The sequence below is a fragment of the Lissotriton vulgaris genome, chromosome 2_1, assembly GCF_964263255.1.
Source record: "Lissotriton vulgaris chromosome 2_1, aLisVul1.2, whole genome shotgun sequence".
In the NCBI taxonomy this organism is placed as follows: Eukaryota; Metazoa; Chordata; class Amphibia; order Caudata; family Salamandridae; genus Lissotriton; species Lissotriton vulgaris.
In genome coordinates, this window is record NC_141687.1 from 109,428,544 (window position 1) to 109,452,739 (window position 24,196).

General features: G+C 48.5%; 1 protein-coding gene across 2 annotated transcripts in view; it reads left to right on the plus strand.

Moving 5' to 3' along the window:
* The first annotated feature begins 14,531 nt into the window (after nucleotides 1-14,531).
* Nucleotides 14,532-24,196, plus strand: part of PIMREG (PICALM interacting mitotic regulator) — a 60,660-nt gene continuing 50,995 nt past the window's right edge. Inside the window, exon 1 of one of the 2 annotated variants that reach the window (XM_086954538.1) lies at nucleotides 14,532-14,656. The gene's annotated coding sequence lies outside the window, so the exon portion shown is untranslated. The remainder of the gene's footprint in view (nucleotides 14,657-24,196) is intronic. The other variant, XM_086954537.1, reaches the window with a different exon arrangement.

The window sequence follows — 24,196 nt, forward strand, 5'->3', positions numbered from 1 at the left end:
AATGTCATGGCTGTTGTTGACATTGGTACAACTATCAGCATCATGTTGGCGGAGGTACATGAGACCTTGGAACAGGCTTTATTGCTGAACTCCTTGACCATCAAAGTCTTTGCGTATGGACAGGATCAGCCGTTGGCCATGAGAGGAAAGTTCAAAACGACCATCTCGTATGGTTCCAAGTCCATCAAGTCACAGATATACATCGTGGAAGAGGAAAATGGCATGCTGCTGGGGTGCCGAGCAGCGAAAGACTTGTAGATTGTCACTTTCTCTTTCAGAATCCATCACAAAACAGTCCAGCACATTCTTGCCGAATTCCCTGCTTTCTTTGGGGGGATCAGGTGGCTAAAAGGGAGAGAAATACATCTACACATCCACCCCACGGTTAAGCCATTAGCCCTAAGTCATAGGCGCACTGAGTTTCACCTCCGGCCATTGGTCAAAAAAGAAATGGCCAAACTAGAAGCCGCCGGAATCATCGAGACGGTAACAGGACCCACACTGTGGGTGTTCCCCATCGCAAGCCGAAGCAGCCAAGAGAGGTGCGGATTTGCGTTGACATGAGGCTGCCAAATGCAGCTATAAAGCGGGAACGACATCTCACCCTCACGATTGACGACTTCAACAGGGAGCTGAACGGAGCATGCTGGTTCTCGAAACTTGATCTCAGGTCCGGCTACCACTAGCTAGTGTTAGGTGAGGAGTCCCGGTACATCACCACCTTCTCAACCCATGTAGGCCTGAGGAGGTACACCCTCCTCAGCTTTGGTGTGCCAAGTGCGGCTGAGGTGTTTCAGAATGAGATACAAGAACTGCTAATGGACCTGCCGGGAGAAATAAATGTCAATGATGACAGTCTTATCCACGTCAAGACCCTCACCAAGCATAATGCCATGTTGACCCAGGTATTACAGCGAATCCAGGAATCCGGACTTACACTACACTGCAACAAATGTGAGTTCCTTAAACGGCAACAAAAATTCTATGGTTATGTCTTCTCGACCCTGACAAGGAACGAGACATTAAAAAGGCACCCGCTCCCACTACTGTCTCTGAGGTGAGGAGTTTACTCTGCATGATCAACTACTGTGGTCGGTTTATCTGAGACCAAACCCCCCCTAACGCAGCCTCTATGGTAACTCACCATAGGATCAGTTCCCTGGACCTGGATCCAGGATCAAAAAAGAGCATTCCAAGCAACCAAAGATGCTCTGTCCTCCAACACCACCTTGGCCTATTACAACATGCGCAAGTTGACCATGATCACGGTGGATGCCGGTCCCAAGGGGTTAGTAGCTGTGCTGTTGCAGAAAGGTCCGGCGGAAAAAAGACTGGAGTCGTGTGGCTTTTGTCAGTCGGTCTCTGACAGACCCTGAAGAGAGGAACTCATAAATTGAAAAGGAGGCAATAGCCATCCACTGAGGATGTCGCTATTTTCATTTGTATGTGTATAGGCATCCATTTGTTGTAGCCACGGATCACAAGCCTCTCATCCCTTTGTTCACCGGCACCGCTTCCAAGCCACCTCCTCACATTGAGAAATGGATGCTTCAGTTGCAGGAATACAACTGTCATGTTGAATACCATCCTGGAGCACTGAACCGAGTAGACTACCAGTCACGCCACCCTCGATCGGCCACCCCGCATGAGGAAGCTGATGCTGACGACACAGAAGAATATGTCTGGTGCATCACCGGTAGGTCATGCCCCATCCCCCTGTCGATGGAAGTACTGGGAGAAGAAACCTGTTGTGATGAGTGTCTTCAACGATTCAGAAAAGGGGGTGGTGATGAACAGAGTGTCTGAATTAAGCAGACCACTCTTACCCAGTCCAAAGATCCGGGCTTGATCCATCACCGTTATTTAGCTTACTGCACCATCCCAGCTCAGAACCTGGCTATATGCAAATCAGTCTGTCCCTGGCCCAGTGCATCATGGGAACAGGGCAGACTAAACTACCAAGCCAATTCTTCACCAGAAAGGAGACAAGCTTCCGGGGACCGGTTTCTGGCATTTCAGCCATCGTCGGCCCGGCTTGCTTGAATCCTGATGGTGCAGTGAGCAAGGGACTCATGTCTGAGTATACCCTGCCACACCTATAGTGGCCAAAAACGATTCAGAAAAGGGGGTGGTGATGAACAGAGTGTCTGAATTAAGCAGACCACTCTTAACCAGTCCAAAGATCCGGGCTTGATCCATCACCGTTATTTAGCTTACTGCACCATCCCAGCTCAGAACCTGGCTATATGCAAATCAGTCTGTCCCTGGCCCAGTGCATCATGGGAACAGGGCAGACTAAACTACCAAGCCAATTCTTCACCAGAAAGTAGACAAGCTTCCGGGGACCGGTTTCTGGCATTTCAGCCGTCGTCGGCCCAGCTTGCTTGAATCCTGATGGTGCAGTGAGCAAGGGACTCATGTCTGAGTATACCCTGCCACACCTATAGTGGCCAAAAACGATTCAGAAAAGGGGGTGGTGATGAACAGAGTGTCTGAATTAAGCAGACCACTCTTACCCAGTCCAAAGATCCGGGCTTGATCCATCACCGTTATTTAGCTTACTGCACCATCCCAGCTCAGAACCTGGCTATATGCAAATCAGTCTGTCCCTGGCCCAGTGCATCATGGGAACAGGGCAGACTAAACTACCAAGCCAATCAATTCTTCACCAGAAAGGAGACAAGCTTCCGGGGACCGGTTTCTGGCACTTCAGCCATCGTCGGCCCGGCTTGCTTGAATCCTGATGGTGCAGTGAGCAAGGGACTCATGTCTGAGTATACCCTGCCACACCTATAGTGGCCAAAAACGATTCAGAAAAGGGGGTGGTGATGAACAGAGTGTCTGAATTAAGCAGACCACTCTTACCCAGTCCAAAGATCCGGCCTTGATCCATCACCGTTATTTAGCTTACTGCACCATCCCAGCTCAGAACCTGGCTATATGCAAATCAGTCTGTCCCTGGCCCAGTGCATCATGGGAACAGGGCAGACTAAACTACCAAGCCAATTCTTCACCAGAAAGTAGACAAGCTTCCGGGGACCGGTTTCTGGCATTTCAGCCGTCGTCGGCCCAGCTTGCTTGAATCCTGATGGTGCAGTGAGCAAGGGACTCATGTCTGAGTATACCCTGCCACACCTATAGTGGCCAAAAAGGATTCAGAAAAGGGGGTGGTGATGAACAGAGTGTCTGAATTAAGCAGACCACTCTTACCCAGTCCAAAGATCCGGGCTTGATCCATCACCGTTATTTAGCTTACTGCACCATCCCAGCTCAGAACCTGGCTATATGCAAATCAGTCTGTCCCTGGCCCAGTGCATCATGGGAACAGGGCAGACTAAACTACCAAGCCAATTCTTCACCAGAAAGGAGACAAGCTTCCGGGGACCGGTTTCTGGCATTTCAGCCATCGTCGGCCCGGCTTGCTTGAATCCTGATGGTGCAGTGATCAAGGGACTCATGTCTGAGTATACCCTGCCACACCTATAGTGGCCAAAAACGATTCAGAAAAGGGGGTGGTAATGAACAGAGTGTCTGAATTAAGCAGACCACTCTTACCCAGTCCAAAGATCCGGGCTTGATCCATCACCGTTATTTAGCTTACTGCACCATCCCAGCTCAGAACCTGGCTATATGCAAATCAGTCTGTCCCTGGCCCAGTGCATCATGGGAACAGGGCAGACTAAACTACCAAGCCAATTCTTCACCAGAAAGGAGACAAGCTTCCGGGGACCGGTTTCTGGCATTTGCATATAGCCAAGTTCTGAGCTGGGATGGTGCAGTGAGCTAAAAAACGATGATGGATCAAGCCCTGATCTTTGGACTGGGTAAGAGTGGTCTGCTCAATTCAGACACTCTGTTCATCACCACCCCCTTTTCTGAATCATTTTTGTCCACCATAAGCATGGAAGGGTATACTCAGATGTGAGTCCCTAGCTCATTGCACCATCAGGATTCAAGCAAGCTGGGCCGAAGACGGCTGAAATGCCAGAAACCGGTCCCCGGTAGCTTGTTTCCTTCCCAGTATAAGAATTGGCTTGGTAGTTTGGTCTGCCCTGTTCCCATGATGCACTGGGCCAAGGTCAGACTAATTTGCATATAGCCAAGTTCTGAGCTGGGATGGTGCAGTGAGCTAAAAAACGATGATGGATCAAGCCCTGATCTTTGGACTGGGTAAGAGTGGTCTGCTCAATTAAGACACTCTGTTCATCACCACCCCCTTTTCTGAATCATTTTTGTCCACCATAAGCGTGGAAGGGTATTCTCAGATGTGAGTCCCTAGCTCATTGCACCATTAGGATTCAAGCAAGCTGGGCCGAAGACGGCTGAAATGCCAGAAACCGGTCCCCGGTAGCTTGTTTCCTTCCCAGTATAAGAATTGGCTTGGTAGTTTGGTCTGCCCTGTTCTCATGATGCACTGGGCCACGGTCAGACTAATTTGCATATAGCCAAGTTCTGAGCTGGGATGGTGCAGTGAGCTAAAAAACGATGATGGATCAAGCCCTGATCTTTGGACTGGGTAAGAGTGGTCTGCTCAATTCAGACACTCTGTTCATCACCACCCCCTTTTCTGAATCATTTTTGTCCACCATAAGCGTGGAAGGGTATTCTCAGATGTGAGTCCCTAGCTCATTGCACCATTAGGATTCAAGCAAGCTGGGCCGAAGACGGCTGAAATGCCAGAAACCGGTCCCCGGTAGCTTGTTTCCTTCCCAGTATAAGAATTGGCTTGGTAGTTTGGTCTGCCCTGTTCTCATGATGCACTGGGCCACGGTCAGACTAATTTGCATATAGCCAAGTTCTGAGCTGGGATGGTGCAGTGAGCTAAAAAACGATGATGGATCAAGCCCTGATCTTTGGACTGGGTAAGAGTGGTCTGCTCAATTCAGACACTCTGTTCATCACCACCCCCTTTTCTGAATCATTTTTGTCCACCATAAGCGTGGAATGGTATACTCAGATGTGAGTCCCTAGCTCATTGCACCATCAGGATTCAAGCAAGCTGGGCCGAAGACGGCTGAAATGCCAGAAACCGGTCCCCGGTAGCTTGTTTCCTTCCCAGTATAAGAATTGGCTTGGTAATTTGGTCTGCCCTGTTCCCATGATGCACTGGGCCATGGTCAGACTAATTTGCATATAGCCAAGTTCTGAGCTGGGATGGTGCAGTGAGCTAAAAAACGATGATGGATCAAGCCCTGATCTTTGGACTGGGTAAGAGTGGTCTGCTCAATTCAGACACTCTGTTCATCACCACCCCCTTTTCTGAGTGTCTTCAATGCACAAAGAAAATCATGAAGAACAGTAGGTAGCATGTACTCACAGGAGAGGCTCGACGGACGATGGAGTGTCTATTTAATGTTCGCCAGGAGCTGAATGAACCTCCATGGGGTGCCTTCTCCGTGGACATTGTCGTGTCATCCTCACACCTCTAACCAGTCAAATGATACAACTGGCACATGCCGGACACCAGGGAATGATGAAAACCAAGAGGTGCTTAAGAACTAAAGTGGGGTTCCCCCTGATGGACGAAAAGGTAGAAGAGGCAATGAGGTCTTGCCAATAGTGCCAATCTACCGGGGATGTCAGCCAACCGGCTGCGATAATCACTGAGCCTCGACCGAGCCATCCCTGGTTTAGTGTTAGTTTAGACTTTGGTAGCCTCCCGGACAGGAGGCATACGTTTTCATTGATCGATGATCACTCGAAGGACCAAGAGGTGGAGGTGATATCGGTGTTGAGTGCGAGTAAAGTCATTTGAAAAGTAGAGAAACTAATAGCTACTCATTGGCTGACCCGAGAACTGAAGACGGACAATGGACCTCTGTTTCAAGCACAAGAGATAGCGAACTATCTGTCCTCGCTTGGCATTATCCACAAGAAAGTTACCCCAAGATGGCCTCAACTATAGAAATCCAACATATGCGTATTCGTAATCTTTCACTTTGCCGGTTATTAGGCCAGCAATCACTTATAGGTTCTTGCGGTATTAATGAGCAGTTCACAATGATCTAATGGAATCCTAATGCAATGCTATGCAGTTCGTAATGTAGTAATAATGCGAAGGAATAATGGGATTCGTAACGCAAGAATAATACGATTCGTAATGCAATAATCAGGCAGTTCGTAATGCAAGGAATAATGTGATTCGTAATGCAAGAATCAGGCAGTTAGTAATGCAAGAAATAATGCGATTCGTAATGCAAGAATCAGGCAGTTCATAATGCAAGGAATAATGTGATTCGTAATGCAAGAATCAGGCAGTTCGTAATGTAAGAATAATGCAGTACACCAATCTGCGCAGTCAACTCGGGCCCCCATTAGGCCCCAACACCAGAGACAACACTCATAAGCTTAAAGGGGCAGCCCTGGTACTGGTGGGCAGGTATATGCCGCTCGGGGACTAAGCATGTCAAAAGCGGTGCAGCTGGAGAGAGAATGGAGCACTCCTGTACGCCTCCCCAGGTCACACACGCTTGCGGCTCCCGACCGGACTCCAAGTCTTACCTGGGTGGGTGCGCTGCCTCGCTCTTTCTCTCTCCCCACTCATTGGATGTCCTGCTGGGAAACCCGGTGATGTTGCAGCTCCGTTGTTAGGCGACGCCTTTTCCTTCTTTGACGTTCTTCGGCAGATTCCTCAGGCGTGCAAAAGCACCATGCACCAAGCATTGCTGAGACACGGTTAGAAACTTTTATGTTCCTGAGTTTCCACAACAGGGGACCAGCTCTCCTCGGGCCCTTGGAGACACGCTACTTCAGGACACAGCACACAGCAAAGTTCCTTGTCCTCGCCTTAGTCAAACCAGCAAACTGCAGGCAAGCCCCAGAACACACAGAAAGGGCAGTCTTTCTCTTCAGTCTCTTCAGCTGTTCTTCTTTGGCAGTAGAGGACAGACAGGTGTACTGCATTGTGTTTATACCCCTTAGTTTATGGTCATTTACTGATGCACGTTGCAGATATGTCATGCTGGTTGTTTTAAAACAGACTAATAATATTGCAGAATACAACACCAGAGTGTGCTGGAGCTCTCTTTTTGAGTCCAGGGTGGGGTCTGGAATGTTATCTACTCGGGAAAGGAGCAGTGAAGGCGCAGCCAGAGCCGCATTCCGCAAAGTGTAAAACTGTGCAGGCTGCAGAGTGCTGGCTCCTGCCGCTGTGCTGACCACGAGACAGAGTGAGTCAGATCATGTGAGACACTCACCCTGCCCAATTAAATTACCGGGACCCGGGCCTCCCCTCTCAGAGAGACAAGTTTGCGTTCACTGGCTGTGCCGGTGCCTGGCCCCCATTACTTCACGTCCTGTAGTTGAAAGCAGGAAGTGTGACGCTCGTCTGTGAGAAGAAACCGGCAGTGGCAGGACTCTGAGTCGCAGAGTCTCACACGATCATGGCAGCGTGGCATGAGAGAGGCCTGTGGCTGCATCGGGCGCGCTGCGTGTGCTGGGAGAGGCGCTACAGTGTGCACACTGCTGCAGGCATGTGCATCGCCGGTCACCGGCCGACGAGAGGCAGGCGCACAGCATGTCACCCCAGCCGTGCGGCTCAGCACTTGGGACACCGCCTGGGACACTGCCGTCACCCATGGCTAACAGAGAGAAGTTGAAGACAACAGTAAGCACTAGAAGTACTAACGCTCGTTGTCATTCTGTCTGAGGCAGCCTGCAGTGCTCAGTGCTGCCTGTCTGAGACTCACTGTGTGATGTTTAGAAGTTTCCCGTGTCTTCATTGCATGATTTTTACTCGCGAGAAAGTGTCACTCATAAGTGCTGAAATGTCACTCATAATTTACTCATAATTTCATTGAAATTATGAAAATGTCACACATGGCAATCTGAAACCTTGGCAGCTATGGAGTCTTGTCTAAGGAACGACACAACAGCAGTTATACATGCTAACAGCAGATTCAGCTATCTACAGCCTAAAATTGCCTCTTTTTCAATGTTAGTCAATGAGGAAAATAAATACGCCTCAATTTTTTTCACTCTGTGGTGTGCGCTCTAGTCTATGACGTGAGTACGCGATGACGCGTCACGCCATAGACTGGAGCGGAAGGCGCGCGCATGCGCAAGAGGAGTAGGACGAAAGGCGCGAACGGGGAAAAGGACAGTTGGCGACCGGAGCTCTTAGAGAACAGACGCTCGGCGCCCTATGCTCTTTATTACTTTTGTAATTATCAATAAAGCAGTTCTTCACCATACTGAGGCTCAGTGCTGTGCATTTGGGGGAAAGGAGAAACATTATATTGGCGACGAGGCTGGGACCACGAACACCATCGAGCACAGTGGACAGGAGCAAGCACCCTCCAAAAGCCCCACACCAGCCAGAAGAACGGAACTGCAACCAGCACGAGCAGAGGGCGTGGCAGCAGCGCAGCAGCAGCAGTATAGCCAAACTACGGCATAGGCATCCAGGTCAGTGCTGCCCAACAGAACAGAGCCCACAGCCAGCACCCTGGCAACCAAAAGCATCACCCCCAAGCCAGAGGAAGGGGCGCAGGCAGACAACCCCATGCAAGCCATAAGGGACAGTACCCCAGGTAGTCCCAGAAGTCAAGGTGACGCGGCAGGGAGTGCAGGAGCTTCCAGGGGGCCAGACCAACCCGGTACTCAGGCGATAGACCCAAGGGGAGAGGCCAGGATGGCGAATCAAGCCTCAGCTCTGATGGCCCCCATTCCATTCCTGCCAAGACCGGGGGAACCCCAGTTAAAATGGGAGGATTGGAAGGAATACTTTCAAAACTACATTGAGGCACTGGAGGACGAGAATGGGGAGGGGTACACCCCGGAGAGGAAGAAGAGACTGTTACTCCATAATTTGGGCCCTGAAGGGGTAAGAGTATTCAAGAACTTGGTGCCCAAGGAGAGGGGTGCGACGGAGACGGATGTCTTCAAAAAATGCACTAGACGACCTGGACAGCCACTTCCGACCAGCAGTCTGTGTCTCCATAGACCGTTATAATTTCCAACAGAGGAAACAAGAGGCAGGTGAATCCATTGACGACTACGTGGCTGCGCTCCGAAGGCTGGCCATCACGTGCAAGTATGGTGCCCTACAGGATGAATACATAAAAGATCAGATTGTGATGCACACCACTAGCAGGGCCGTACAAGACAAGCTATGGGCGCAGAACGAGACCTCGCTCAAGGAAGTCGTGGCAATGGTAAAAAAGGCCGAAATGTCTAAACGTGGTGCAGATGCCGCAAAAAGGGAAGGCACACAGAGACAGATGATTAACAAAATTGATGAAGCATCCCATTCCAGTAATCAAAAGGCGACGCATGGAGAACAGAGGAAGGATGCAAAATGGACAGGGAAACAGACGGTCCGCCCCAGCACAAGTAATAAGTTCGCGTGTTATAGATGTGGCAGCACGGCGCATTCCGCCCAAGACAAACGCTGCCCCGCGTTCCGCGCCAGATGCGCGTTCTGCGGCCTGGTCGGCCATTTTGAAAAAGTATGCCGCAAGAGGGGGAAGAAATCCACGGTCAAGTGTGTCGAGTCGGCCGATGCGGAAGTCAGTGAGGAAGACGACCTGGATGATGGTGATATGGTGCTGTGTATTGAAGACCAAGTGCTGGAGGTGTCTGGAAAGAGAAGAGATAAGCCGCGCACGGACATGCTCATAGGCGGAGTAAAAGTACACGTGGCCGTCGACTCAGGATCTCCCTGGACCATCGTACAAAGATCCATTTGGGAAGAAGACTTCGCTCCAGTAGTGGGACCTGACCTGTTGCCACCGGACATCAAACCCATTTCATACACTGAGGACGCCATTCCCCTGGTGGGGTGCCGAGATTTCACTTTTGAATTCAGAGGGAGGTCGGCCACATGCACCCTGTACGTTGCCGAGAAGGGCCCATCCGTGCTGGGATGGAGAGACGCAGGAGATCTGGGGATCATACTCAACCCAGGCGGGAGAGAACAAATAATGCTGACAGACGAGTGGCCCCTCACGAAAGAAGAAGATTGGAAGTCGGCATACCCCAAAGTTTTCGAAGGTACGGTCGGCAAACTGGACAAATTTGTCCACAAAATGGTCCTCAAGGAGGGAGCAGTACCAGTGGTACACAAAGTCAGAAATATACCCATGTCCACGAGTGGAGCAGTGCAACAAGAACTTCTCAGACTGGAGGAGCAAGGCATTATAGAGCCGGTGGACAGTGCGGAGTGGCTATCCCCCTTGGTGGTAGTCAAGAAACCCAATGGAAAGGTTTGTCTCTGTGTGGACCTTCGAGAGCTCAATAAAAACCTAGTTGTAGAGAAATTTCCCCTTCCCAGGATAGAGGAGATGCTGGCAAAGACAAAAGGTGTCACCCATTTCTCCACCATAGACCTCACGTCGGCATATTATCAAATTGAGCTGCATCCCTCGAGCAGGAAGTACACATCCTTCATTACGCCCTCCGGGTGCTACCAGTTCCGAAGGATGCCCTTTGGTCTAGCATCTGCAGCGGCCGTATTTCAGAAGCTGATGCATCGGCTGTTCAAGGACATCGCTGGGGTGCAGTACTTCCAGGATGACATTCTGGTGATGGGTGCCACCAAAGGAGAGCATGATAAAAAGCTGCACAGAGTCCTAGGAGTGCTGCAAAGTAAAGGGCTAACTGCTGAATGGAGCAAATGCAAGATTGGGACTCACTCGGTGACGTACTTGGGCCATGAAATCGGCACCCATGGTATCTCACCCAAAGAACAAAACGTCAAAGCCATCAAGAATGCCAAGGCTCCGAGCACCAAGGAGGAAGTGCGGTCATTCCTAGGAATGGCTGAGTATTACAGCAAGTTCGTGAGGCACTTTGCAACCAGAACATACAGAATGAGGCAACTCATCAGAAACCAGGCTAAGTTTGTTTGGGACTTGGAAACGCAGTCTGAGTTCGACACGATAAAGGATTGCATCAGCCAAGCTGTTCCGCTGCAAGGGTACGTCCCCACTGGCAAGACCATAGTGACGACGGATGCGATTGACAAGGGCCTAGGGGCAGTCCTGGCACAGGAGAGGGAAGATGGATCCATCGAAACTATCAGCTTTGCCTCCCGCGCGCTGTCCCCGACGGAACAAAGGTACAGCGTCATCGAAAAAGAGATGCTGGCGGTCACTTGGGCCATGGGCAAGTTCCGGCAGTTCATTTGGGGAACGAGATTCAAGCTTCAAACTGACCATAAACCCTTGATTAAAGTCTTGACGTCCTCAGGTCATGACACGGCAACTCCGAGGATTGCTAAAATGACATTAAAGCTCCTTGATTACACCTATGACGTCGAGTACTTACCGGGAACGCAAAACAGGGTTGCAGATTACCTCAGTCGGGCCGCAGAGATGGAAGATGCGCCGGAGGAGGTCCCGGACAGAGAGGAGATGGTGGCCAGCATGGAAGACCATGAGACGACGATCAGCGGTCAGGAGTGGGCGGCTGCGTATGAGCAAGACGCGGAGAAGGAAGAGATTAAAAGACATCTGACGACGGGATGGCCGGACAAAAGGAAGCTCAAGGAAGGAGTGCGAAGATTCTACGAAATAAGAGAGGAACTGTCCCTGAGCGATTCGGGGATTTTCCTGTACAGAGGAGAAAGGGTGGTGCCACCGGAATCACTGATACCCAGGTTGTTGACACAACTGCATGAAGGTCATCTAGGTATCGTAAAGACTAAAGCACGTGTCAAGCAGATGTATTGGTGGCCAGGCATGGATGTCCACATTGAGAGACAAGTTAGGGAGTGTGGGCAATGCCAAGGAGCGGACAAAGTGTTACGACCACTCAGACCAGCGTTGGGAAAGTTTGACACCCCACAAAGCCCCTGGGAGAATGTGGCCATTGACATACTGGGGCCTATCTTGGACAGCAGAGGTGTGAACAAATATTTATGTGTGGTGATAGATAAGTATTCGAAATGGCCGGAGGTGGACATACAAGAGTCCATGGAAACGGACACGATACTGAAATTTCTGACGTCAGTGTTCTTAAGAGAAGGCATACCCAAATCCATTCTCAGTGACAATGGACCGCAATTTGTGTCGGACAAGTGGATCCGATTTATGAGGAGGAATGGGATTGAGTCAAGACACACGGCTGTCTACCACCCAGCGTGCAACGGCCAAGTGGAGAGGTTTAACCGCGTGCTAATGGGGTCCATACAGGCAGCCATCTCACAGGGTAAAGACTGGGAGACCGAAGTGATGAGCATGCTATGGGCCTAGAGGATCACCCCCACAGTGGTGGGGTACAGTCCGTTCCAAGTGCTGAGAGGACGACATCCGTTCACCCGGGACAACGTAGTGTGGAGAGAAAAGACCATTACTAGCAAGTGGTCCCCTGCAGTGGTCCAGCACAACTTGGAGAAAGCCCAGAAGATTTACGCAGCACAATATGACAAACGACGCAACGCAAAGGAAACTGTGTTGGAAGAAGGTGAATGGGTCAGGGTCAAACTCCCTACCATACAAAAGAAAGGTGAAAGCAAGTTTAGCCGACCCTTACAGGTTAAGGAGGTGCGAGGCAGGGCGGCTCTCCTCAGCGATGGCAGAGTGTGGTCCCAAGACCGCATGGCCAGAGTTAACAAAATAGTAGTGTGGCCTAAGTCAGAGGAAGAGGAGATACAGGAGGAGTCCCAAGAATCAAGACCTCCACGGGGACACAATGCCCAAGACCTGTGGGGTGATGTAGGAGATGACAGAGAGGCGGAAATTCCGAACACAGAGTCTACCGACAGAGAAGGCACACCGACTGGAGTAGCACAGAGAGGAGATCAGAGAGACGAGGAAGAATCACGAGGAGAGAGAGAAGTGGAAGAGAACATGCCGGTAAGACACACCCGCAGCGGCAGGGCAGTTAATGTGCCCTCTCGATATAGAGACTTTGAAATGAGCGGACACTAGTTATGAAGTGTGGACACCACCTGGTGCCCTCCAGAGACATATACCTTAGGACTAAGGGACACCCAGTGAGTTAGGGGGATTGTTATCTTGTCATTGTTAAAGGGGGGAGATATGTGGTGTGCGCTCTAGTCTATGACGTGAGTACGCGATGACGCGTCACGCCATAGACTGGAGCGGAAGGCGCGCGCATGCGCAAGAGGAGTAGGACGAAAGGCGCGAACGGGGAAAAGGACAGTTGGCGACCGGAGCTCTTAGAGAACAGACGCTCGGCGCCCTATGCTCTTTATTACTTTTGTAATTATCAATAAAGCAGTTCTTCACCATACTGAGGCTCAGTGCTGTGCATTTGGGGGAAAGGAGAAACATTATACACTCTCTGCCTCATTCCTATTTTTCACTCTCTGCCTCATTCCTGTTTCAAAATGTCACTATGCTTGTGTAGTCCCCCTCCTATTTGTTTGACTATGTTTCTAAACTTTTCCTAGCAGCTGGAGTGAAAGAAAGGTCCTTGTACAGAGTTCAGAGCCTGTCGGTATGGATCTTGCCCAACTGAAAATCATAGGTTTTACTTTAATGAAATTCACTTTCTCTCTTTATCCGCCTCATAATCACTGTTGCTCACTACTGCATACATGCCAACATTTCAGAAGAGCAAAGAGGGAGAATTTAAAAAAAAATCGGGAGAATGGGGCATTGAATCGGGTTAACGGCATGTATGGGATTTGGAAGTGGCTGCTGCAGGATCGGACATTTGAAACGTAAATGCAGTAAATGCACGTGTTTTTTTAAACTTTCAGATGCACGGAGCGCAATGGCAGGCAGAGAGAGGGTGATGCAAGTGTTGTGCACTGGCCTGGCAGGATGCTGGCAGTGCATGCACTCCTCCTCCCCCCCTGTGTGGCAGCCCGGGCTGTAACAGCTTCCCCACGCACACACAGCCGCCCCAGTACTTCACACGTCTTTAAAAGACCATTGCCTTGTTAATGACGCTTTGTTGGTTTTTCACCCCTTCTAGAGCCCCTGCATCGCCACTCTGAATATTGCTGGAAGAATTAGCATCTTACACAATACCAAACCCTGTCTGCTAAAACCCCCGAGGAATCGGGTTTTTGCTTGCAGGAATCGGGAGGCGGGAGACTAACCTTGAAATCGGTAGTCTCACGCCTAAATCGGGAGGGTTGGCATGTCTGCTACTGTCTGGCGCCGCATTGTTTAGTCCAAAAGGGTGTGCTGGAGTCTTGAGACCGGACAAGATAAACAATCAAAACGTTGCGCATGCGTGGCCCGCAGAGTAGAATAAGTGATCGGCCATCTTAGATTAGTTATTACTGTTTCACAAAACATGAAACGGGAGGAAGAAGTTGGCAAATACAAAAGTATAGAACGTTATTCTATCACATTGAAAAAAAAGATAGTTGACCACTTTATTACACGTTTATTTTTATTATTATTCACGGTAAAATATGTATTTAGAATGCATTTCAGATATAGACAATATTTTGTGCCTGGGAGATCTCTTGCGGAAAACTGGAGAAGGTAGTTAGAACTTTTGAAAGACTATGTTGTTCTCATTATGCCTTTCACACTGACAGACGGGTAGTGTAGGGGTCAGGCCGGACATCTTAGAGTCAGGCAGATTCCTCTCTGTCTCACAATGGGAGGAGAGAGGGCTCGGAGTGGGAGGAGGCTGGGTGTTTGTGTGTGAGGAGCGGGTGATTCAAACCGGAGAAAGTGAAGTCAGTCAACAGTGGAGCGAGCAGACAGACCGCAGGGCCCCTCAGACAGTAAGTGCGGTGGTGGCTGTGGGTTCAGAGGGTTGCTTCGGGTCTGAAGCGCCTGGGGATGAGGCTCTATGTGATGGTGGCAGGCGGTCTTGCGGGGCGGTTGGACCCAGGAGGCTGCAGTGCAGCCGGTACCCAGGGGCGTTTTCTTCAGGACCAAGTGGTCTTTTCGGGCTGCAGCCGCAGAGGTCACCAGCCAGAAATGCGAACACGGGGGTGAATTCCGAGGTGAAGGGGCAGGGTGATGAGGAGGGCTTCTCTGTAGCTTTTAGATCGGGGCTTATGTTGGGGTCATCACGAGGGCTTCTATTGGGGGATGGAGGATGGGTACACTGCGAGAACTTGATTTGCTTCACCAATCTCTGTTGGGAATAAGAGGGGTTCCCTTTAGGGAACTAAATGGGACTTTTTGGTGACGAACGGTTGAGTGGGTGGATTTGGGGTGCTGGAAGTGACTTGTGAATCTTGTTTATTTTATTTATTTACAACATTCATAAAAATTAATATTTATTTTACTCGGTGGCGGTTGGAGGATGGTGGCTCTGGGGAAGTTTGTGGGGACTCTTATGTCGTCTTTGGTTGTCACAGAGCTAACACGTTCAAGTTTCTACGTAACTTCCTGCACTCCAGGTAGTTAAGTAGCATTGTGGGATTTGTAGTCCAGTTTAATGCGATATAGAACTAGGTCTACTAGTCCTGCAAATCTAGGGCCTTATTTATGAAGGACTTGCGCCGCCGGTGCGTCACTTTTAACATGGGAAAAAGTGACGCACCGGCGGCTCAAGTCCTTCATAAATAAGGCCCCTAGACCCTACGCATATGAATAGGAGGTGGGGCGGTCTTGAGAGCTCTGATGAGAAAGCAGAGATTTATTTTGAAGCTCATGGAGACTGCTATTTTGGGTGGGGCCGAGAGCACTCTAGTGTGGGTGGTCTTCACTGTGAAACAATACTTCTTTTCTTATGACACACCCCAGTCCACGTTCGATAAATTGATTTTATCGTACACGCCCACAAGAAAACATCAATAACATGATACTACGATAGTTATACTACCATTGATGCAAACGAGAAGAAAACTTGAAGGGGAACCTAAAATGTGGTGTGTGGTGATGGTGGTATAAAGGGTCTCGCTAACAGAAAATGTTATTTCATCAAGATGTCTGCGATCCGGGCTCCTGCATCTCAAATGTATCACAATTTAATATTTTTATGCAAATCACTCCACGAAGTTAAATGCACGAGACTTGAAAACATGATTTGAAATTATTGGGGGGTTTATATACTCTTGGGGAAAGTAGCTGTTTTGAAATCGTTTGCATCGCTTTTCAACAGGGACCTGCGGGTTACATTAAATCACAGTAGAAGACAGACAGGTGTACTGCATTGTGTTTATACCCCTTAGTTTTTGGTCAGTTACCGATGCACGTTGCAGATATGTCATGCTGTTTGTTTTAAAACAGACTAATAATATTGCAGAACACAACACCAGCGTTGTGCTGGAGCTCTCTTTTTGAGTACAGGGTGGGTGTCTGGAATGTTATCTGCTCGGGAAAGGAGCGGTGAATGCGCAGCCAGAGCCGCATTCCGCAAAGTGCACTGGTGTTTATTAATGTCTAGTGTATGGCGCCCCTCTCTGGCTGGTAGTGTTGCCTGGAGACTTCAGCCTGTAGCCTGGACTCAGCTATTGAACCCTGGCCAATGAAGCTAGCGCGAGGCAATGCTAGTGAGGACGGCCTGGGTTGTCTACCAAGCAGGATTTGTCCCTAAAATGTGCATCGCCTTAGTACCTCATAAAAAGAAACTTCATAAGGAGTGGAAGCGAGGATAAGCCTGGAGACCGTGCACGACCTGCGAGCAGAGAGTGGGCAGGAAACGAGCAAACAGCGAGGGGTTGTGGCAATATTGACTGTTTCTACGTAGTTCATCGTCTTATAAAATGTGCAATATGTTTATAGATGCGTTTGCATTTTTTTTTCGTACTGTAATACAATTTACCGTAGACTTAACGCTTACCGGCCACTTTGCAAGCAACATACCAGTAGGAGGAAGTAAAACCAAACCAATCGAACATGAGTAAACATTAAATATTGAGGTGAAATTGTTGAACTGGGTACCGATTTCAATAGATTGACTGTTGATGCCTTTTGCAACGATGAAATGTTCGAAGACCATGTTATTATACACGGCCACTGCTTATCCTTCAGGAAAACCCTTAAATATTGCCCTTGTGGTTTTTGTTTGCAAGTGTTTTGTTGTGTTTGAAATGTAATCAGTAAAAGATAAATGACGACGCCATTGGAAGTAATGAAGGGCAGTGGTGATGTCATGGCCTCAAGTAGCGTCCGGATATCTATCACGCACTATGAACAAGGTATAGAGATTAATGAAGAATGAGAAAGGTTGGGGGAGGGCTGCTACCAAAGCCCACCACCCCGAGTGCCTTCTTATCTCCCCTTTCCCCGCTGCGCTTTCAAAGTCCTGAGCCGGCAGGGGGTTCTATCTGGCCCGCAGGAGGGGCTTGAATGGGCGGACAGATACACAATGGAGATCTTTCACTCAGAGGTGTGCTTTTTGTGGGGGGTTGGGAGTTTGGAGGCTCGCACCACAGGTGGGGGTGAGGACATTATCATTCTGATTGGTTTATTCCACGTTTGCTAGTATCCGGTGCGTCCCTGCCAATCATCCCATGTCATTATTTTTCATAGCTTTCTGCATGAAAAGTATACACTGATGACGCTTTCTATCGACAGGGAGTTTAAAACAGTCGTCTGTGGTGGGAAAGGCCGACTCGATGAACGTTGCTGTGAAAGGACAGTGACCTATATAGAATCAGTCCCTTTCCATGTGCGTACCCATATCCTACCGGGGTCGGGGTTTGAGCCTGTCTGGCGCACATCCTCCCTCACGCAAGCTCCGTGTCGATTCAGTCCACCCCACGGAGAAGCATCCTGTCCTGCGGAGGGACACCTGGCTGGCGCACTTTGGGACCCTGGCACGTTCCCTGTCTACATAGGGCTGCATACACTGAAAAGGGACAGCGCGGCTCTCGGCTGTCCCAGTATGTATGAGACTAGCCAGCTGTCCTCCTTGCAGGTCTGCAGAAGATCAGTGCTTTAAATGGGCAGGTCCTGTCCTCTACTTCTTTCATTTGAACTGGACAGTACCCGCACTTATCAGCACGGCTGCAATGCATGTCTCTGCTGCCTCCAGTTTTTGGGCGGGGCGCTCGTATAAGCAATCAATCGGTGCCTTGCCATCTAACCAGTCTCAAGTATGGTTTTTCTCCACTCGCTGCCCATAATGTGAACTTTTATAATTTCTTTGACTTTGTGTTTCATGTTTGCCTTTTTCTTAAAAAAGAAACAATCATAAGGTTATTTCACATGTATTTGTTTTCCTTTATCTAAAAATTAAATGCCTCCCAACACCTAGGAATAATGGTAACCACCCCGTTGTATTTAAAAAAAAAATGCAGGGGGAATGTCCTGGAAGTGCAATTGTTAATTTGAAGTTTATGTATTAGTTTTTGGAAGGCCCACTTCCACTCAAGGAAGTCCCTTCACAGTCAGTCGTGCCTAAACACTAAAAGCAACTTTGAGGCCTACCCCAACATAAAAAGTTCTCAACGTGAATACATGGTATCAAACACCGTTGTTAAAGTATGCACCTTTCTGCACAACCCCTTTGACGAAGCGGCCACCCGGACTTGCAGAGGAGCAACTCCTTATCCTTTTCCCTTCCCTTGGTCGATGTAAGCCATGTGGTGCCCATTTTCACCATAGGTTTCTACATCCAAGCTCTCTTATGACTTAATTTCTCTGAAGTGTTCTATTCGTGTCTTCCATTGTCTAACTATGGGTTCAGAGGTCTTCAGTAATTCAAAGCCAATAGCATCTTTTCTTTTACGCTATTCGGAACCTTGTTTTCCTTCGATGGGCAATAAAACACAAGTTTCAATACCTGTTCTAAGTGCACCAGCCTGCTTGGTAGCATCTACACTGTTGTATTGCAAGCATTTCTAATGGTTATGCTATTTCTAGTGTAAAATCTTTACAAAGGCCGGCCCGATTTGGCTTTTGGTTTTTAATTGTCTCCAAGCCATTCTGTGATAAGAGCTGCAGCGTGCTCTCCTTATAACGGGATGCATATCTTTTGGCAGTGTTGCCACTGGGGACCCTGTCCAGAAGGGTCACAGCCCTTAACCTGCATACCTCATAGCATTAACGGATTTAACAATACTCTTTTCCAAGGACTTTGAGAATTGCACCCCCCACCAGGCCCCCTTTGACGGTGTTTCATGGGTGCCTGTTGAGAACCACGCTTTCGTGAATCTGAGATCTTACCTCGCCCATACTGATCCACTTTTGAAGACTCCCCAACTTGCAGCAAACGTGCACTTTTTTCTGCCCATGGGCGGTCTTGCCTCCAGACTTCTCAGGTCAAGTAAGGTCTCTCACACACCCAAATAATACTTCCTCTTTTATCCAAATCCAAAATGGCAGCAGTTACTGCTTCCTCCTGCTGGGTCTGGTGGCTCTGTTGACTCATGCACACACTGTAGGGATCCGTTTGACCTCATGCGCGTAGGTTCAGTTCATGGCAGGTCCACTCAGCTTTTTATTCTTTCAATGATGTTAAAATAAATATTAGTTTTAGTAACAATAAACCTATCTAATTGAGCACCAATATATGTCCGAAGAGTTGTTTTGCATTCACGTTATGTTGATGTGCCCCATTTCTTAACCCTCTTAAAACTTGAATGTCAATTGAAGCGAGAATACTATCGACTCCATTAAAGAGGGTTTTTCTGGTCAAGAATTATTCAACGTGTTGCTTCCCTCCACGGCAGGGAGAATATCAGATCATGAATGTATATTTAGTGGTCTTTCCTCTAGGGGTAGCTCTTGAGCCCCAGAGTGGGAACAATCTCTCTGCCTTTCTGCAGAAAGCCCTTTAGTCTGTACAATGAATTGGAGAGTTTGGAAATAATAAATCATTGTAACTAACAAAATAAACGTGGGCAGGAGATCTTAGACTAGACCTCTCATCTTATAGAAAGTTCAGTTGGGTACCTGCTACTGCCTACACCCCGGAAGCAGATGGGCTTTACGTGGCTCAGTGTACATGTCTGGTGCGTATGTCTTCAGTTGCTGGAAGCGTTTGCTTTAGTGTTCTGAAAGTAGAAAGCAGTGCATTCACCTGCACTTGTGCGTAATGTCTTCAGCACTGAGGCATCATAACCTTGATTTGTGGATGCGGGCTGGTCTGTGTATCTGAATATTTAAAGAATGTGACCTGCAGACAATCTACAGCTCTTGCATGCCTCAGTACCTTTTATCAGGCCCCTTTGCAGCCAACAAAAATGTACCAAGAATCAAATACACTGCTTTCTTTTCAGTTTAGCAATCTGTGGAATGCGAGGGTAATGAGCGAAGGCCACACAGTTGAATATGTCTTTGTCAGTGCCTGCTGTGCGCTGCTCTCTTGTGGAATATTGCCACATTCTTGGTGCTGTCGGGTTTGCTACACTCTTAACTGATTGGAGGCAGTTTTATGCGGTATCCCCGATACACAGATGCAGTGTTTCTCTTTTGAAACTCTTTCCAATGTGACCCAGGTGTGCAAGCCTGGAATTCTGATACAAAGTGTATGTAACCTGTGCAGGAAATACATTATCGACCATCTCTGCCTTGAATCTGCATGTTGACGTCAGTCATGTTAACTTTCATTTTGCACGAGGGGCCTCTTTCTCCCTCTTTCTCCCTCTTATCTCTTTAGCTGAAGAGCTTGGCGTTCTGTAGGCTCCTGTGACCGTGGGAGTCGGCCCCCTTAAAAAGCACTTCTGCTGCTGCCATTGCATTAGATAATGTTGTGTAGCGATAATAGCTTTAGATTAACTCACTGATACATTTGTTAAACATCCCTATACCATAGTTTTTATCCTCCACTCCATCCCTGACATTATTTTTTAATGTGTGTTTTTTTTATTTTCTGTGCATAACGGTCGTATTACTTGTTTATTTTCTTTTGAATTGCAATACGTTTTTACTTTCATGCGAGTGAAGCGAGTAGAAAACACGCAATGGGCAGTAAGTATGAGCTGAACTATGTGAATTGTGAGTAATTTTGTTTTAGCAGCCTGTCACCTTTCTGCGTCACTCCCGGGTATTCATATCCTTTTTAATTGACACAATATTTGTTCAAAGTTCACTCAGTGAGTGCTTCTCTGCTGTGTACTGGGCATAAGAGATTAGTGGTTCCTTCTAACCCAAAGTGTGTTCCTCCTGGCTCGCCCACCCACGTTGCTGTTTCTTAGTATATTTATTTAGAAGCAAAGCAACTTCTCAGTGACCTCCGTCTGTCATTGACCCTCTGAAGCCATTTTTGTTGCATATTAACAAGTCTGTACCTTTGACATGGTCTCTGAGATGGAGGGTTGGGAAAAAGAGGGGAAGATAAAAGTACAGCGCATAGAGATAACCACTCTTCAGCCTGCTTGACACCCTCATGCCCTACTGGCATCCGTCACCTTACAGCTCAGCATGTACTCCCAAAATAAATTTGTATCCAGTAATTGTAAAATCTGGGCTCCCGTTTATCTTATCGTGATGGTTAGCATTTTACATGTTGGTGTATTAACTTTGGTCTGTAGTTGTACAGGAATGCAATATTTACTCTCCAGGAACCTCTCCTTCGATTTGTAAGCATACGCCTAATTTCTTCCTATTCTATTATGATGCATTTAGTGTCCCTTCTAAAGATGCTCACAAAGTACATTTACTGCTCTCCTAAAGTAAAATCTGCGTCCACCATTAAATCCTTGTCAGGTAGACATAGCTTAGTGCTGGTTAAGGTGCCGTTTGGCCCCATGACTGACATACCTACCTGCCATTGCTTGACTGTGCAATGACCCTTGTTTACATGATGGAGAACACTTAAACGTGTTAAGTAGGTGAAAGGTACCTCTATGAGGGAATGTGGGTTCTAATTTACCAGGAGGGTACTAGGAAGCTAGTCTGGCCAGTCTCTCCCTCTCTCTCCATCTTCCTCCTACCCCTCTCTCCCTCTCTCTCCATCTTCCTCGTACCCTTCTTTCTCTCCCGCTCTCTCCGTATTCCTCCTACCCCTCTTTCTCTCAACCCGCTCTCTCCATCTTCCTCCTACCCCTCTTTCTCTCTCCATCTTCCTCCTACCCCTCTTGCTCTCTTCTATTTGTTAAACATCAAATGCTACTGAATTTGTCGAATTATTGGTTATTTCTAATTAGAAAATAACTTTGTGGAGGAAAGAGTCGAGCGGTGTATACAATATGCAAACAAATAGTGTGGAGAAATTGATAAAATATACAGAATTAACAATTGAATTCTTATTAATCATTCTAATGTAGAACCGCATTAACTTCTAATATCTATATATTTGAGTGTAGTCCAGCCCTCTTAGGCCACAAGGTACTGGTTTGTACCAAGGAAAAACCTCAAAAAAGAGAGGAGACACATGAATAGTGGTGTGTAGACAGTAACTTAATGCATAATCTGTCAAGGTAGCCGGGCGCTGTACAAATGTCTTTGATTGAATTATGGTGGTGCACCATATCTCTCAGACATTCATTGGCCTTAGCCTGAATGGGGATACCTGGGGCCATATTATGGAAAGTGCCCCGGGGGCACAAGGTGTATGTGCACCCGCTTTAAGTGCCCCAGGGCACCTTGGTATCACAGAAGGGGCTGCTGATGCTTGTGCAGTCCTTTCGGTAATACAGATAGTGCTGGCGCTGTGTGCGTGCCTGCGCTATCACCAGAGGGTGTTCTCTCATTTGCGTGGGGGTGTGACCCCATGCATATGAGGGAATCCCTTTGCCTTTGCTGTATTATAGACGTAGGTGCAGAGTCAAAGAAGCGGTCAGGAGGTGCGTTGACAATGTGCCCCCCTGATGGCAGCCCACTGGAGGAGGGAAAGGGGTCCTATGGACCCCTCAGACATCCCCTTGCAGGCAGGGCCGGACTGGGAACAGCAACCGTTCCTGGCAAACTGCTCACCCGCCCCCCTCGGGTGAGGGGGAGTGAAGCTGAGCAGTTTGCGCGGGCCGGTTTTGGCCGATTTAGTTTTGGGGGGCCGATATTGCCAAAACCCAGTAACAAAAACGGCCCCCACCCTAGCGGCCTACCAGAGAAACGCCCGGTGCCCGCTATGGCCAGTCCAGCCCTGCTTGCAGGTAGGTGCAGTCACTCACTACACCCGCCTGCAAAGGGATCTCTCTCTCTCCCCTCTTAAAAGTGAAGGCCGTTTGCGGCCTGAACAGTGAAACACGGAGCGGCTTCTTCGAAGCTGCTCAGTTTTTCACTTGAATACACTGTCCCCAGGGCAGCATGACTTTGCGGCTGCCTGGGGGCAGAGCATTCAATGTAATCGAGTACATTTTCCCTGTTTGTGCAGAGCGCACCTGTTTTGAGATGTGCCAAGGTGCAAACAGGGAGAGTGCGCCCTATGTAAAATAGGGCCCTTATGGCTGTATTCCACAAGCACCCTGGGGTCGCAACTGGCATTTGCGTCCGCTTTAAGCACCCCCGGGGCACTTTAGTATTACAGAAAGGGCCTTAAATGCTTGTGCATCCCCTTTTGTTATACAATAGCGCTAAAAGGTGGTGCACTTTCAGTGTACCTTCAAACACAGCCCTATAAAGTGATGAAAGCAGGTTCCATGGACCCCGACATCCCTCTTCAGACGGGTGCAGTCATTCACTGCACCCGCCTGCAAGGGGATCTCTAATCCCTTTTAAAAGTGCAGACGGTGTGCCACCCGCACAGAGAAACATGGAGCAGCTTTTAAAGAGCTATGCCGTATTACTCCTGAATGCGTTGCTCTGGGGCAGCACATTCTTCCTGATAAGGGTGCATGTTAGATCTGGCGGTTTCTAGTTGGCAATGGTATTCACCTTTGTCCAAATAGGGACCCTTACTTCTAAGTCAGGATAAGGGGATTACACTCCTTAATAACCCCTGCTCACCCCCTTGGTAGCTTGGCACAAGCAGGCAGGCTTATCTCAGAGGCAGTGTGTTAAGCATTTGTGAATATACACAGTAATACAGCGATAACACTACAGATGGACACAACACAGGTTTTATAAAAATAAGTATTCTTTATATAGACTTAACACAAGACCACAAACAACAAAAATCCATAATACTACACTTAAGATTGCTTAAAAGATGATTAAAGTTGCTTTGTTCAAGTTGATGGTAAATGCGACAAAGTTCTCAACAAAGTACCTGGATGAGTAACGCAAAGTGAACAAAAGGCTCGCAAAAGGGGAGATGCGTCTGTTCCGTGACTCAGGGGAACGGTTGCATCCTGCATTAATGCTTTCGCAGAGTAGGGGACTCGTCGTGAGCCTTACCGGTGCGGAGGTGATGCGTAGATTCTCGGCCTGCGGGCCCTTTGCGGTGCGCAAGATGGCGTCATGATGCGATGCGACGATCCGGTTGCAATGCGAGAAGGTGGCGCCCTTGATGCGATGCGATGACGCCCTGGCAGCCTTGCGAC